The sequence below is a fragment of the Bubalus bubalis genome, chromosome 21 (assembly GCF_019923935.1).
Source record: "Bubalus bubalis isolate 160015118507 breed Murrah chromosome 21, NDDB_SH_1, whole genome shotgun sequence".
In the NCBI taxonomy this organism is placed as follows: domain Eukaryota; kingdom Metazoa; phylum Chordata; class Mammalia; order Artiodactyla; family Bovidae; genus Bubalus; species Bubalus bubalis.
In genome coordinates this window covers 12,688,810-12,706,358 of record NC_059177.1, presented here as the reverse complement: position 1 = coordinate 12,706,358, position 17,549 = coordinate 12,688,810, and the positions used below count along the sequence as shown (strand labels likewise).

The 17,549-nt window shown below is 44.4% G+C and overlaps 1 protein-coding gene and 1 long non-coding RNA gene across 4 annotated transcripts in view; one reads left to right on the top strand and one right to left on the bottom strand.

The window, feature by feature from the left end:
* The window catches only part of LOC102398531 (myelin associated oligodendrocyte basic protein), a 45,081-nt gene extending 44,836 nt beyond the window's left edge, over positions 1–245 (bottom strand). For 2 of the 3 annotated variants that reach the window (XM_006067365.3, XM_025272361.3), the window contains exon 1: positions 92–245. The gene's annotated coding sequence lies outside the window, so the exon portion shown is untranslated. The remainder of the gene's footprint in view (positions 1–91) is intronic. The other variant, XM_006067364.3, reaches the window with a different exon arrangement.
* The window catches only part of LOC102399284, a 211,810-nt gene extending 196,582 nt beyond the window's left edge, over positions 1–15,228 (top strand). Inside the window, exon 8 of the long non-coding RNA XR_328346.4 lies at positions 13,453–15,228. This is a non-coding gene — a long non-coding RNA (uncharacterized LOC102399284). The remainder of the gene's footprint in view (positions 1–13,452) is intronic.
* Positions 15,229–17,549: the final 2,321 nt, after the last annotated feature.

Here is a 17,549-nt window from a genome sequence, read left to right as displayed (position 1 = left end):
TACAGTGAAATTGACCAGTACAGAAATGCGAGCTCGCCGCCAAAAGTGAAGCACAACACGCAGCGAGAGGAAAACCCGTGGAACCCCTTACCTTCAAGCAGTGGTTGTTTGAGACAGGCTCCACGTCTGCACCAGGTCCCGGGGTGGGGTGAGGGCCCTCAGTGCACGCAGAATATATAGGGGCAGATTATATATCCGGGTTTTCATTACACAAGGTGTTTTTGATGGGTTCTCAGCCAAGATCCACTTAAAAACAAAAGCTACACAAAGACTACAAAAAGGCCACACAAAGTTTAAACAAAAGGCTAAAGAAAGACCAAACAAAAGCCGAAGCAAGTTTAAACAAAGAAGGAAACAAAGGCAAAACAAAGGCCTAACAAAGACAAAAACAAAGAGCAAAACAAAGGGCAAAAGAAAATCTAAACAAAAGCTAAGCCAAGCCACAACCGCATCACTCCCTCACACACACACACCATATTACATGCTATCCCCATGCACGCACCAACTCTGGTCTTCTACCTCCCATGTCATCAACACCCCCTGCCAAACTCCTCACTAAGGCTCACTCCACACCAACTGTACCCCATCAAACCACACACCAGGTCCAACCACACCACACACCCTTCCATTGCGCCACCCCACCTCAGCAAGCATGTCACCCGTGCTATATATCGTGCTATATACCACACACCACACCACAAGCCAAACCCACCAACCACGAAAGGCGTTGGAGTCACGCTGGTACATCTCTATTTTTAGGCTTCTGTTTCTGTTCTCTACGCAGATTAAATACACATACACGTTGCCATCCCTAACACACCTACCCACACATGCCCAAGATAACATTCACACACATGCCCTCATACACTAAACAAGAGCACCTTGGTCTAGTCACAACTGAGCTTGGATTTGGAAGATTCTGTGACAATTACCTATTGCATTCAAATTTATGCAGACTTTTGAAAAAGATCATCTCTTTTGGTACCTGATTTCTGTAACTGATCTCATGCAACTAACATGGTAATATCGACTTCAATCTTAGACATTTGCATTTTCTTATCATTGTCCTGTAACTCGTGGGTCATACCATTGAGTCCTATAGCTCTGTGCCTCTGTTAAATTTCATGGTTCCTATAAGCCTGTGCTTCTGCAAAAGTTCCTTTTATGTACATAGAGCAACACACAAATGATTTGAAAGAGGAAAGATCACTTCTGAAACTAATCCAACCAACAGCAGCCTTGCCTCGTAAATTCCCAGAGCTCCCAATGGTGAGATATAAAGGCCAACACTGCCGTCGAGTTTCCTTTTAGGCTCTTGTCTGTTGTATGCAAAAAAGAATCACCCAGGGAACCTTGAAAAGGCAACCTATTGGGCTACAGACATCCATAGAAATCGCATTGTGCATTAACCTCACGGCTAGTTTAACATGTGTCTCTGAGTAAGGAGTTATGAATGTATGCTGACTGACTTCAGCTATGAGGCCAGGGCTCTGCCAGTGCCGCAGGGGATGTGTTTGAGGGCTAGGTAGAGTGAGGTGGTTGAGAGCATAGGCTCTGAGCACTGGGATGGTCACAGGACTCCGACTCCAAGTACAAGCCCAGGGCTTATTGACAAGCGGTGGAATGGGCAGACAGGCTGGCCTTCGCATGGGCAGACCTCAGAATCCAAGTAGCTGGAAGGTTTTCCCATTTCGTCATTCCGTCTCTTCAGCAAAGAGCAATCTATCTTCCAGTCTGGCAGGGTAGGGAAGGTGGGGGAGTTGGAGTATCTTACCACTGATATTCTGTGATCAGGGTGGGCAAGGGGCCCACAGGAGTTATGTAGATGTTCCCTTTTTAAGCCCTGCCCATCACCCTGCTCTGCCCAGCTTCTGAATCTGGAAATTTCTCTGTAATAAACTTCCCAGAACCAGGGCAGGACAGTGCAGTAAACCTGGAAATCTGTTCAGAATGTGCACCTTCCCCACACCTTGCCACACTTTCTGCTCTGCCTGCCACCCAAGCCTGGAGACGAGTGGTGTTTCGACACATGATTGTGACATGCTTTTTTCTGGCATGGCCCCTGCCAGCTCTTACAATGGAACTTCTCCGGACAGCCAAGCCAGTTACCGCCCTCCACTCATTTCTACTTTCCCAAATTGTGTTATAATCACCCATCTTTTGTTTAATGGGTTAAAACCTTTTTAAAAATTCTCTACGGCCCTGTGAGAGTTTAAAAAATCATTCTTTACCTTTTAAAAAATATTGTACTACAATTTTAGTAAAAATTTTTGGATAAAAGTAGATAAATAAGCTTGTATAGTTAACCTGTCACTTTTAACCAAAAAGAAAAAAAATTATTATTGTTTTTATTGGGATATGGTGGCTCAGTAATAAAGGATCTGCTTGCAATGCAGAAGACCTGGGTTCGATCGCTGGGTTGCAAAGATCCTCTGGAGGTGGGCATGGCAACCCACTCCAGTATTCTTGCCTTGGAAATCACATGGACAGAAGAGCCTGGCAGGTTACAAAGAGTCAGGCATGACTTAGCAACTCAACAACAACAACATAATTTACGTACTATAAGAGTCATGATTTTAAACTATAAAATTTAGAGACATTTAATATAATCACTCTACACATGGACATCACCAGGTGGTCAGTATCAAAATCAGATCCTTTATATTCTTTGCAGCCAAAGATGGAGAAGCTCTATAGAGTCAGAAAAAACGAGACCAGGAGCTGACTGGCTCAGATCATGAACTCCTTATTGCCAAATTCAGACTTAAACTGAAGACAGTAGGGAACACCATTAGACCATTCAGGTATGACACAAATCAAATCCCTTACAATTATACAGCAGAAGTGACAAATAGATTCAAGGGATTAGATCTGATAGAGTGCCTGAAGAACAATGGATGGAGGTTCATGACATTGTACAGGAGGCAGTGATCAAGACCATCCCCAAGAAAAAGAAATGCAAAAAGGCAAAATGGGTATCTGAGGAGGTCTTACAAATAGCTGAGAAAAGAAGAGAACCTAAAGGCAAAGGAAAGATATACCCATCTGAATGCAGATTTCTAAAGAATAGCAAAGAGAGATAAGAAAGCCTTCCTCAGTGATCAACACAAAGAGAAAGAGGAAAACAATAGAATGGGAAAGACTAGAGATCTCTTCAAGAAAATTAGAGAAACCAAAGGAACATTTCATGCAAAGATGGGCATAATAGAAACAGTATGGACCTAACAGAAGCAGAAGATATTAAGAAGAGGTGGCAAAAATATACAAAAGAACTATACAGAAAAGATCTTAATGACCCAGATAACCATGACGGTGTGATCACTCACCTAGAGCCAGACATCCTGGAGTGCAAAGTCAAGTGGGCCTTAGGATCACTTAGCATCACTATCAGCAAAGCTAGTGGAGGTGATGGAATTCCAGTTGAGCTATTTCAAATCCTAAAAGGTGATGCTGTTAAAGTGTTGCACTCAATATGCCAGCAAATTTGGAAAACTCAGCAGTGGCCACAGGACTGGAAAATGTCAGTTTTCATACTAGTCCAAAAGAAAGGCAATGCCAAAGAATGTTCAAACTACCGCACAATTGCACTCATCCCACACACTAGCAAAGTAATGCTCAAAATTCTCCAAGCAAGGCTTCAACAGTATGTGAACTGAGAACTTCCAGATGTTCAAGCTCAATTTAGCAAAGGCAGAGGAACCATAGATCAAATTGCCAACATACACTGGATCATAGAAAAAGCAAGAGTTCCAGAAAAACATCTATTTCTGCTTTATTGACTACACCAAAGCCTTTGACTCTGGATCACAACAAACTGTGGAAAGTTCTGAAAGAAATAGGAATATCAGACCACCTTACCTCCCTCCTGAGAAATCTGTATGCAGGTCAAGAAGCAACAGTTAAAACTGGACATGAAACAACAGACTGCTTCCAGATTGGGAAAGGAGTACATCAAGGCTATATATTGTCACCCTGCTTATTTAACTTATATGCAGAGTACATCATGCAAAATGCTGGGCCAGATGAAGCACAAGCTGGAATCAAGATTGCCAGGAGAAATATCATTAACCTCAGATATGCAGATAACACTACCCTTATGGCAGAAACCAAAGAGGAACTAAAGAGACTCTTGATGAAAGTGAAAGAGGAGAGTGAAAAAGCTGGCTTAAAACTCAACATTCAAAAAATTAAGATCATGGCATCTGGTCTCATCGCTTCATGGCAAGTAGATGGGGAAACAATGAAACAGTGAGAGACATTATTTTCTTGGGCTCCAAAATCACTGCAGATGGTGACTGCAACCATGAAATTAAAAGACACTTGCTCCTTGGAAGAAAAGCTATGACAAACCTAAACAGCATATAAAAAGCAGAGACATTACTTTGCCAACAAAGGTCCGTCTAGTCAAAGCTATGTTTTTTCCAGTCATGTATGGATGTGAAAGTTGGACTATAAAGGAAGCTGAGCGTGGAAGAATTGATGCTTTTGAACTGTGGTGTTGGAGAAGACTCTTGAGAGTCCCTTAGACTGCAAGGAGATCCAACCAATCAATCCTAAAGGAAATCAGTCCTAATATTCATTTGAAGGACTGATGCTAAAGCTGAAACTTCAGTACTTTGGTCACCTGATGCAAAGAACTGACTCACTGGAAAAGACCCTAATTCTGGGAAAGATTGAAGGTTGGAGAAGGGGATGAAAGAGGGTGAGATGGTTGGATGGCATCACTGACTTGATGGACGTGAGTTTGAGCAAGCTCTGGGAGCTGGTGATGGACAGGGAAGCCTTGTGTGCTGCGGTCCATGGGGTTGCAAAGAGTCAGACACGACTGAGCGACTGAACGGAACTGAATATAATCACAAGGATGTGAAAGCACCGTCACTATCAATTATGTAGCATTTTCATCACTCTAAAACTAAATTCATACTGATTAGCAATGAAACATTATACTATTTGATATCAGCACGTAGAGTCAGACATTAAAGGAGTTAAGAGGATACAGCAAATACTGTGTTGGCCATCACTGAATATTAATACAAAGTGAGGGAATCTCTATAGAAAAAGTTACCTTAGGAAAGACCCTGATGAGAGGAGGGTGTCTCCATATTCTTCCTAGCAGGTTAAATGTGCATGAAGTCACAGCCACAGTTAGACAGGTGTGTACCTGATAAAATCATGTCCCAAAGTATGTAAAAGATAGGCTAGAGACAGACATTCAGGTTAATGGCAATGCTATTTTTCCTGTGGAAATATGAAAAAAAATGGCCTTTATAAATAACTGTAAAACCATTAAATTATTGCAGGTAAATAATACTGAATTGATCAAATCAGAGAGAAACAAACTGAAGCGTCTCTTCGTTTGCCCTTCAATCCTCACTTTCAGAGCAAATCTGTCTCCTCCGAGACTTTGACCTGCACCTTACCAATTTTGAACTGTCCCCAACTTTCAGCAGTAATCAGAGGAATACGACACCCACTGAGCTACCAGCCATTCAGACAAAGCCTCTGTGTGTTCCCGAGTTCCACACCCAATGTCTCTCTCTCTCTCTCCTTGGACGCAGTCACAATTGTGTTCTGGCTAGTAGTGACCTATATGTACATTATGTTCTCTGCTTAAAGGACTGGATTTTATCCAGTTGCTGGGTTAAAAGTCACTCTTCAGAAGACACACTTCTTCTGTTCAACTTTCTGAACCCAAACCATGGATTGATTGTACTACCCCTTTTAATTTTACCATTAGAAAAGGAAAGAGTGGACACAGGGTAGCAATAAGCAAAGATTCTAGCAAGAGGAGAGATTCAGAATAAGAATGTATTGCTGTGATGTGTTAAAGAAAGCCCAACCTAAATAGTAATTAAAGTGTAAAAACCAGATTTTACTCAGGAACTATTGCAGTAGGAGAAAAGAGACCACAGTATAAAACCGGGCTCAACTCCAAATACAACATGGGCAAGTGGGGATTAATACCAAAGAAGCAGATTGGAGGAGTTGATGGATGGAAAACTACCATCAGGGATAAGGAGGGGATTTCTAACTAAATTGACTTGACAGGATTCTGGTTAAAATCACAAGCTGTAACGGGCACTGCAGGGTCCCAGCTGGCATGTCACACAGCACTTCTATATATAAAACCCGTGGTTTCCAAACACTGCAGGAAGCCCTTCTGTGCACAGCAGGCTCTCAGGGTGCCATGGAATATTTAAAATGTCAAGAAAAACTCAACGATACTGGACCTCTGTCTGACATCCATGGACCAACAGCTTGAGATAATTCACCATTTCAATAGTACATTTGTGTTGAAATAGTACATTTCAATAGAACAATGTGTTTTTCATTTTGCTTGGTATTTTGGCCGCACTGCGAGGCTTACGGGATTCTAGTCCCCTGACCAGAGATGGAATCCGCACCTCCTGCAGTGGAAGCGTGGAGTCCTAACCGCTGGGCTGCCAGGAAAGTCCTTGTACTGTTTTATTAGATGATATCATATTCTTTATAAGGGTGGATTTGTAGATTTTCGCTTGATAAAAACCAAGTATTTCAAGAGAATCGTGAGGAACAGGAACCGAGAATGGCATTGTCACAACTCAGCTCCTGCACGCAGCCCCGTTAGTGGGTACTTGTAGTTTCTAAGAATAAAAATATTATTGTTTTTTTGTTTCTTCTCTTTTAAATTTTTTTTGGCTTCAGCATAGCTTTTGAGATCTTAGTTCCTTGACCAGGGATCGAACTCAGGCTCTCAGCAGTAGAAGTCCTAATCACTGGGAAGTCCTTTTTTTTCAGTTTCTGTGTTTTCAAATTACTGCTTAGTTCTGAGAACATAAATTCTAATCAAGTTATTTGGGTCTAACTGCCCCATGAAAAGGACTGTTAGGGATTTCTTTTAGCCTATGGGTGCTGTGAAAAAAAAAATTATAGAAACCCTAAAAACTCCTCGAACCGAGATGCTCAAGAATTCTGATATAAAATGACTGAGGTGTGCCACAAGAAGATTGTCTTTCTCTTCCTAGAAAAATGTTTACAATCTGTGGAAGCTCTGCAGTGACTCTGAAGAGCCCCGGGTTTCGTCCCAGAGCAACAGTATGAGAAACACTAAGAACAGAATAGCCCCATATAGGCGTGTCAGCCCCAGCCTCCTAGCTCACTCCACGCTCCGGTCTCTGCTTGGTGTCCATGCAGCTGTTCTCCGCATCTGTGTCTCTATTTCTGCCTTTCAAATGGGTTCATCTGTACCGTTTTTCTAGATTCCACATATATGCATTAATATACAGTATTTGTTTTTCTCTTTCTGACTTACTTCACTCTGCATTTTCTCTCTTCTAAAATAGTTCACCCCTAAAAAGAATCAAATGTCATTTTTATCAAAAGTCTGTCTTTTCGAATATTTCTTTCTCTTTGGCTGTGTCGGGTCTTAGATGGGGCATGTGGGATCCTCACTGTGGCATCTTGTGTCACAGTGGGCAGGCTCAGTTGCCCTGCAGCATGTGGGATCCTAGTTCCCGTTCCAGGGCTTGAACCTGCGTCCTCTGCATTCGAAGGCAAATTCTTCATCACTGGGTGGCCAGGGAAGTGCCTCTAAAGTCTGTCTTCAGAGGTTCTGGCCAGCTCCCTTACTTCAGGATCGGTTCTCACTGATCTTGGGAACATGTCTGTAATAGGTTGGGTCTGCCTAGCTGCGTACAAGGGATGCGGCCAGGCCAAGTCAGTGGAAACAGCGGGAAGTCATCACTGATGGGAGGACAGTGATATAATGTATGGAGTAAGAAGCGCCTATTCTTACTGGCTTGGGAATGCGATTCTTCGAGACTGCAGCCTGGCAGAAATGATGAAAGTGAAAGTAGCTTAGTCGTGTCCGACTCTTTGTGACCCTGTGGACTATACAGTTCATGGAATTCTCCAGGCAAGAATGGTGAAGCGGGTAGCCTTTCCCTTCTCCAGGGGATCTTCCCAACACAGGGATCGAACGCAGGTCTCCCACATTGCAGGTGGATTCTTTACCAGCTGAGCCACAAGGGAAGCCCAGAAATGGTGAGATGATAGCCAAAGCAGCTTCCTCCTTCCACCAAGGTTCACAGGCAGCTTGAGCTGGGTGCCATGCCTCACAGGAGAACTCACACCACCATGAGCCTGGGCAGGCCTAGTTTCTGTCTCTTTTCCCTGTGTCCCTTCTGGCTTATCATTTGTCTGCATTTTTTATTTTGCCATAAAGTATTCTCTTTAATCACCACCTTGGAATAAGCCAGGACGAGTTCAGTAGGCCTCGACCATGTACGTCTACTTCTGCCGTGACCTCTTCTGCCGGGGTGTGAGACAGGCGTGCAGTGAAAGGGACTCTCACTTAGACGTGCTAAAGTCTGAAAGATGACCCCAGATAACCAGCTAGCTCTCTTTCCAAACACAGCAGCTTAACTAATGCCTCCCTGTCGAGAACAGCATTCAGGACGCTTGCTAAAATTATAGTGAGCTGGGACACCAGCTGGGGCCAGTCAATTCCTCCTTGTCTCAGATGGTGAGAGAAGTACCCCAAGCTGCTGCCTCTGCTGGGGACTTGAGTACCAGCCAGATGCACAGTGACAAAGAGCGGTCTGATGGTTTTTGCTGCAATGCTTTTAAAATTTCTTTGTATGATATAAAGCTACAACTGTTTAATTATTTGGCAGTGGTTTTTGCATTTTGCAATAAAGTTTTTGATGACCAAGAGCTCAGAGAGATGAAAGCCACGGTTTAATAGAAAACTGTGTTGAATCTCAGTTTCTCCAGAGAGTTGGTGACGAATGTGCAGCTTGCACCAAAGTTGTACAAGCATTTACATGCCGACCCTCCCATGCTCCCCCCCCCAAAAAAGAGAGAAATCTTTTGTGGACATGAGAAATATCTTTGTGGATGTGAGAAAGCAACAGCATCCACTTCTAAAGAATGTTAAGAAGGAGATGCATCCCACAATGGCAGGCAGTGTGACAGGCGCAGCCGCTGGACGTGCAGTTACAGAGCACGCCGTGGTGACGCTCAGTTTACATCATATGACAGCCCCTTTTTACCCCAATATTTATTTATTTGAGTGTCAAGTCTTAGTTGTGCTACGCAGGATCTTTAGTTGAAGCACGTGAGTTCTTGGTTGTGGCATGTGGGATCTAGTTCCCTGACCAGGGATTGAACCCAGGCCCCCTGCACTGGGAACGTGGAGTCTTGGCCATTGGATCACCAGGCAGGTCCCAAATGACTGCCCTTTTAAGTATGCTTACTTTTTATTTGAAATTTGCTGCTAGGCATCAGATTTTAGGAAAGGTTGAGCCTTTGAAAAACTACTTCATAAATCAAACTAAAAGTCCCTAATCGCTTTTGTAAATGAATTTGAACTCCAAGGATGGAGCACCAGAAACTTCAGTGTTTGAAGTTTCAGGAAATCACAATTATCATTAAACCCAAGAAACTTGCTAGTTCTCCCCACCCTGTGCTCTATTTTTATATTTGGCTGCACTGAGTCTTAGTCGTGGCATGTGGGGTTGGTTATTTTGTTTTGTTAGTTGTGGCATGCGAACTCTTAGTTGCAGCATGTGAGCTTAGTTATGCGACCAGGTATCGAACCTGGGCCCCTTGCACTGGGAGTCTCAGCCACTGAAGCACCAGGGAGTCCCAAGATACTCTGTGTTCTGTGCTGCCTCCAAGTGCCCAGTGGCTGCAGCCCCTTCCCTACACGTGGGGGCTTCCTGCCATCACCTCCCTGGTAACTTACTTGCGAGTCCTTGTGCCTGGGTCTGCTCCTGCTGGGACCCAACCTAAGGCTAGACCACAGGACAGTCTTCCTGTGAGTCATGCCCTTTTTTCCTTCATCTAACGGGGCCCTCATCGAACTTGGGGTCTGTGTCTACCTTGTATGAGAAGTCACATTTCCCCAGCCTAGCCCCAGGTCATCCTGAAATTTGGCATGGTTTAGCCAAGCGTTTGCTGTCAAATCAGATGCCTTGTTCCTAAGAGCAGCTTCTGCTCTAACAAGTCCATTAACATTTGCTGAAACCCGGGACATCTCTGTATGAAAGGGTTAACCCAGCCACTCAACTGTTACTTGCTTCAAGAAATACTCTCTTTTAAAAAATAATATAAACAGATTGTACCAATTTGTACAAATACTATAAAATTATATTTGGTGTCTACATAAACTACACTGCATAATATGTAACATTCTCTTTGATTATTAAAGAAAAATAACTTTATGCTTGACCCTTCAGAGATTACAAAGAAGTGCATATCTAATTCCAGGGATCAAGTAAAGCAGTTAAGTCCTCCCATGTAGGCTGCAGACTTGGTCTCCTGGAACCAGCGATTGGAAGAATTGAACACCGAAAGGCACAGCGTCCAGGCTTGCAAATAAGGAACTTGTTGCCTTTCTCTGCATCTGCAGTGTCTTTGTTAATCACAAAGTGTGATTTTGCATTCTGATTACCAGTGTCATCAGCCTTTGTACAGATTTGAGCAGAGCAAATCACAATCATAATCATTTTATGGCATGCGATTCTAATCTCTTCCCAAATTATTAACATTTTGAATATTATTTAACTGCAAGGGTTGGTTTAAAAAGACACACCAAGACTGAAAACCAAGATCCAACAAATACTTTGGTTGAAAACAAAGTATTTTAGAAAACCTGCTGTGCAGGCTATATTTTATGGTCAGTATTTTAATTTAAATATTTGATATTGGTTAAATCTATTTTTTTCTTAGTAAATTTTAGTGAAGGACAATGTTCAGCATAACTTGTTAATTTATCTTTATTATAAAGACTTTTAAATATACACAAAATTGGGGGGCATTCTCATTTTTTTTGCCTAATTTCAGTAACTGTTGACATTTGTCTTTCTTGTTTCATTTATACCTAATCCTCACTCACCCTCTCCCCCACCCACATTCACTTTTTTCTTTTCTTTTCTTTTTTTTACTGAGGATGGGTTTAGAAGTTTCAAAATCAAATCTCAACCATTATTTCACCCACAAATCTGTACAATTTACTGTCTCTCTCTAAGAAATTATGACCTTTTTAAATTGCCCACAATGCTGTTATCATGCCTAACAATTTAACAGTAATTCCATAGTTAACAAGATGATTCATTTGTGATTGTTGTTGATATTCAGTAATTCAAAGTGGCAGTAGGAAAGAGCTCAGCTGGTACTTTATTTTGAAAATATAAATTGTCATAAGATTTTGCTTCTGTTTCAAATTCACCAGCTAATCTTGTCTGCAAATTCAGTGAAGCTGGGGAAAAAAACAGAACTCTCCCTCTATTAAGGATTGTTTAATGTAAAGTTATATAAAAAGACAGTTTCTTCTATCCCCAATTTTAAATAAAATGTTTAAGCTCTGTTTTATAAATTCTCAAACAACATTAGGATTCTGTGGGACTTCCCAGGTAGCTCAGTGGTAAAGAATCCAACTGCCTATGCAGGAGACACAGGAGATGCAGGTTCGATCCCTAGGTCAGGAAGATCCCCTAAAGGAGGAGATGGCTACCCACTCCAGTATTCATGCTGGAGAATCCCATGGACAGAGGAGCCGGCAGGCTACAGTCCATGGAGTCGCAAGGAGTTGGACCCGACTGAAGGGACTTAGGACGGCAGACCAAAAATGATGACTTTCGTTTTGCTGAAGTTAAATTGTGGCCTTAGTTTGGGTGGATATTAAATAGCGGGGCTACCTGTCAGTTAAAGCCTTTACTTCCTCTGGCAGTACAGGCATGCTTACCCCATGAGGGAAATGTTGAGCTCTCTCTAGAGCGGGGACTGCTTCCCAGGTGGCTCAGTGGTAAAGAATCTGCCTGCCAATGCAGGAAACACGCGTTTGATCCTTGGGTTGGGAAGATCCCCTGGAGGCGGCCATGGCAACCCACTCCAGTGTTCTTGCCTGGAGAATCCCATGGACAGAGGAGCCTGGCGGGTACAGTCCATGGGGTCGCAAAGAGTCAGACACACCTGAGCACACATGCATTAGGATTCCACACACAGTTTCTGAAATATGTTCATGCTGTGTTTATTGAGGTGGAACATAAGAGGACTCCAGGGGTATTTGGGGTTTCAGGAATAAAATGATGCATTTGCATGCAGTGTCAAATTTACTCACATGTATTATGGAGTAAAATCTCATATTTTTAAACAGAAGCAAAAGCTTGTGAAGAAATACCATCCTTTATTTGAGCTGCTTTACCAGACCCTGTTAGATTTGAGTTCAGGCTCATCTTTTCTTTCCCTGCTAAGGATAGGGACAGCTTTGCTGGAGAAACTTGTAAATACTGAGTCAAGGGATTAAGAAAATGCAGCTAATTCCAATTGAGGGATATCTTTATTAGTCAACACATTTCAATGCTGCTTTAGGTTAAAAACTTGCCTTTGATTATACAATCCAGATTCCAGCCTGGAAATTCAGAGCAAAATCCTAACTAGCACGTTTTAGGCATGCCAGAACCAAAGTCTTTATTATGTTAACAAAAGTAATTACAAAATCCAGCAATCCAGAAGTTAGCAGACTATCTAAAATGCACCCACCCTCATTTAATAAGCATAAAAAATATTTTATGGATTTTCTTTTTGGTGCAATGAGTCCCAGCTTTCAAATATTTCAGAACATATCATTTCTGCTTGTTGTTCACAATACCTGATTGGTATGAATTTGCAATTATCCACAAGATAAAGGCAAAGGGAAAGAGAAGAGAGGATAAAATAGTATACTTTCTAAGATGGTAACAATAACCCTGTATACGAGACAGGAAAAGAGACACTGATGTATAGAACAGTCTTATGGACTCTGTGGGAGAGGGAGAAGGTGGGAAGATTTGGGAGAATGGAATTGAAACATGTATACTATCATGTATGAAACGAGTCGCCAGTCCAGGTTAGATGTGATACTGGATGCTTGGGGCTGGTGCACTGGGACGACCCAGAGGGATGGTATGGGGAGGGAGGAGGGAGGAGGATTCAGGATGGGGAACACATGTATACCTGTGGCAGATTCATTTCGATATTTGGCAAAACCAATACAATATTATAAAGTTTAAAAATAAAATTAAAGGTGAAAAAAAATAGTATACTTTCTAAACAGTACAGTAAAGAGGCTTAGGCCATCATCATATCTCTTAGAAAAAAATTGTTTACTTTCAGTTATATCACTTAATAATACCATTAACTTTACATTTGTCTTTTTTTTTTTTAACTTCAAGTCCTCTTTATCACCATTCCCAATTCCAGGGCCCAAATCAAGTCCTTCTCGGTAGTAACTGCTACAGAGCAGATCCCCCGTTTTCATTCCTGTGAGGTTTGTATGCTTATTCCTTAGTACATGTGAGGTATTAGGAGGGGTCAGTATGAATATACTCATACACTTCTGGTTTTTCAGCAGCGTCTTTAGGATCTGTTCAGATGTAGAGGCATGTGAATTCCTTTTAACAGCTGGATGTCCTGTGTCCTCACATGCAGGTTTTATCTGTGATTCTGCCTTCCCCCTTTGGATGGAGACGAAGGTGTTCCCACAAGTTCCTCTGCTGGAGTGCCCAGTGCCAGGCTAAGGTATGAGGAATGAGAATGCATTTTGTTAAAGGGGACGATGTCCTTGAGCTGGTTGTTTCTGAATGGAAAGTGCAGGCCAGATTAATATGGACCCAGAAAATTGTGGAAGGTTTGTGGCGGAAGAACACTGAGCTTTGCGCATGTTCAGGACTGGCTGAGATAGGGTTGAATTTCATTAAGAAAATGAATGTGAAAGGTAAAGTGGTTTAGAACCTGATCTGGTTCTCTAAGAGAAGTTTTCTTAAAATACTGAACTGTTTTTGGTAATTGTGAATTTCTTTAAGTGATCTCTTTGCCAGTGAGATCTTTTATTACCACTGGTTAAAGGTTTTTTATATTTTGATAAACTTCCCCTCCTGGGGTTCCTGTTACATCCAGATCTGGGATCCTCAGCCCCTCAGCTAATTGGAGGCCCTTTTCCTTATTTTTTTTCCTGCTGGGCACACTGGCCTCACCAGGGCAGCCGCTCCAACAAACACACATACACACATTTAGACAAACACATGCACACTCCCTCCCAAAGGCCTGTGGGTGAGCAGAGGGCAACCAGAGACAGTAGATGCCTCCTCCAGTGTGGGGGCCTCCGATCTCCAGCCTGGACTTTCTGCTTCCTTGAGTGTGGAGTCCAACCAGAGAACCAGGCAAGGGAAAGAACGAGCTGAGGGGTGCAGGCCAGGCTCTGGAAGGACAGGAGGGAAGTTCTAGGGTCAGTTTATAATCATGAAGCTCTCCCCTCTATCCCTTTTCTCCTGGATATAGAACATGAAAAACTCAGCCTTTTGCAGCGGTCATTGGGGGTTCCCATGTGGACAGAGGGGCTGTCCCCCAAATCCCATTGCAGGGACTGGACTGGAGAGGGTGGCGTTGCTGCCAACATACTGATTCAACACGAATTCCAGAAAGTAGATGTGGACTAAAGAAGCTGGCCCATATTGCTCGCAAGTCATTGCCAGGAAGAAAACCTAAGTTTTAAAAGGGCAATAAAAAAACCTCTTTAAAACATAATAAATCCAGGCAGAGCAGAAAGGGCCTGAAGTTCCCAAATCCCTGTGGGTCCTACCTCAGCCCGCCTGAGAGTCTGCCCATCTGGGCCTGAGAGCTTGCGCAGTTGGCAGGAGAGGTTCACTGGGGCGAGGCAGGCAGCGTGCCTGCTTACAGAGCCCAGCACCGGGGAAGCAAGCTGGCTGCGCCCGCCCTGGAGGGCTGGGCCACTCGAGTTTGACCTTGCTTCTGACCCACATACTAGGTCCATCTGAAAGGCTGAGTTAGACACCCCTCACCCTCCCAGGAAGTGAACCCTGCCCCCAGCAGCCGTTTCCAAATGATACCAGGGACCCTCCCACTCTCTGCTTAGGGTCCCCAGAAACAGTAGGGCCGAGGGGAGGTCTGAAAAGCAGTGGAGCGTTTTCACGGGCGGGTGGGACTCGAGGTCAGAGAAGAGTGCCCATGGAGGCCCTGCGTCTCAGCTGCGTCCCCACAGTGAGCTGAAGACAAAGGAAAAAACGAGGGAGGGTTGAATCGTATACTTTCTAAACAGTGGAGTAGAGAGGCTTAGGCCTCTATTCATTAAGTACTTAAAAAAATAAATCTTTCCGTTTTATCACTTTAAATTATACCAATAACTTTACATTTGCCTTAAAAAAAAAAAAAAAGCAAAACTCCAAGTTCTCTTTAATACCACTCCAAACCCCGGGGTCCTTCTTAATTCTAACTGCTACAGGGCAGACCTCCAATCTGTTCCTTACACTTTTAGATCTGTATGCTTGTTCGTTAATACACATGAGGTATTTCCTCCTAATAGGGGTCGGGATGAATATCCTCATGCACTTTGAGCTTTGTCAGCAGTGTTTTCAGGATCTGTTCAGATGTACAGGCATGTGAAGCCCTTTTAGCTGCCGGATGTCCTGTGTCATCACATGCAGGGAGCATCTGTGATTCTGCCTTTGTCCTGTGGGCGGACAGGAAGGGTCCCTCCCAAGATCCCCTGTTATAAACAATGCTGCAATAATGCTTTACCCAGCACCAGCTCGAGCTAGAGGGCTGTATAGCAGCAGTCAGGAATAGTGGGAAGAAATAGTTTATCAAGGACTTTCAGAATTTCTTTCTCATGGTGCTAATTAGCAGGTTTTAAGTGAGATGACTTTAAAGTCTGCACCACGCACTCCTATCCTGCAGGAATAGACTGCTGCCCACCTCTCCACCTCTGCCGTCACGTGCCTCCTATTTCCTGGTAGGTACCAGAAAAACATAATCACATTTAATTTTCATGAATGTTGCCAAATGTTCGTTCCAAACTTGAATTTTTTTTTCATCAGCCTTTAAGACAACTGTACCTTGGATTTTCTTCATTTTCCCTCCGCTGACCTTCTGAGACTCCTGCGGAGATTCTCCCCCTCTACCTGGCCCTGGGAGCTCACTCCTCTCAGATCTCATCCAGTTTCCTGGCTCCATATTCATGTCAATGAACCCAGCCCCTCTCTGATGCCCTGTCCACACAGCGCACCTCTCCCTGTGAATCTTGGCTGGGCCCAGGTTATCTGTTCACAAACGATTGATCTCTCCAGTTGGCCTGGGCACACCCCTTCTCCCCCGCACACCCCGACTTCCTTCACCCCTGCCTCTCCATCTCAGTTAACAGCCAAGTACTAGAAGGTCTTTCCAGTCCCTCCCGCATTACAATGACTGCTGCTGCTGCTGCTAAGTCGCTTCAGTCGTGTCCGACTCTGTGCGACCCCATAGACGGCAGCCCACCAGGCTCCCCCATCCCTGGGATTCTCCAGGCAAGAACACTGGAGTGGGTTGCCATTTCCTTCTCCAATGCATGAAAGTGAAAAGTGAAAGTGAAGTCGCTCAGTCGTGCCTTACTCTTAACATGACTAGTCTGTCACATATATTCATACTTGTTAATAGGTTTAAAAAAAAGTCAGCCATTCTCCACCCTAAGAACCACCCCTAGCCCAGGTCGTGTTCCCCAGGCCCCCACCTAGGTCACCCACACAATCTCTGGCCAGCTTCCAGTCCCTGACTTGCCTGGGAATTTTGTCTTTGCCCCCAGTGTCCCCAGAACGTCCTTCCACACCACACGTCTGATGGCACCCCTCGGCTCTCTTCTTCCGGCCATGCAGGCCTCACGATGTTGCCTCTATACTTTTCGATCCAGGGGTGTCTCTCTCCGCCCGCTCCTCTCCTTCTAAGGTCCAGCAGCACACTAGGCAACCAGAAAGGCTTTCCAAGTCAGGACCTTCTCCAGGCAGCTCTCCGGGACATCATGCCGTCCTTATCCTCAGCGTAGGACACCTTGAAGACCATCTTCCTTTGTCAGTTTCCAGCCCTCTTAAACACTGCCTCCTCTAGGCAGCCCACCCAATATCAGCACCCACCCCACCACGGGGAGAAGATTAAAGCCCGAATCCAGAGTCACTGGGGGCCTCCGGGGGCTGGATGTAGGCCTTGGGGTTTGGCTGGAGCCTATGGAGACTGGCTGGGGCCCTTGTTGATTGGCTGGGGATATTGTTGACTTGCTGGGGCCATTGGGGATTGGCTAAGGTCGTTGGGGGTTGGCCGGAGCCGTTGGGGATTGGCTGGAGACATGGGGGGGGGGGGTGTTGGCTGGGGCCCTTGGGGATTGGCTGGGGCCGTTGGGCGTTGGCCGGGGCCGTTGGGGATTGGCTGGAGGTGTTAGGGGTTGGCTGGGGCCCTTGGTGATTGGCTGGGGCCATTTTTTTACTTGCTGGGGCCATTGGGGGTTGGTTGGGGCCGTTGGGCATTGGCTGGGGCCGTTGGAGTTTCAGACAGTTACCAGAGAGGTTCTGCCTAAGTCCAGGGTAGGGAGCTGAGGCCAATGGAACCAGGAGTTGGGGCCCAAGGCCAAGAAGCCTGGCAACACACTCCCACCAGTGCCAGGACCTGAAGTCGGGGAATCCAACCAAGTCTGCCAGCCTGCCAGCCACAGAGGGGCCAAGGCCAGGCAATAAGCAATAGCCAGGGCGCCCCTGAGCATCCACCCT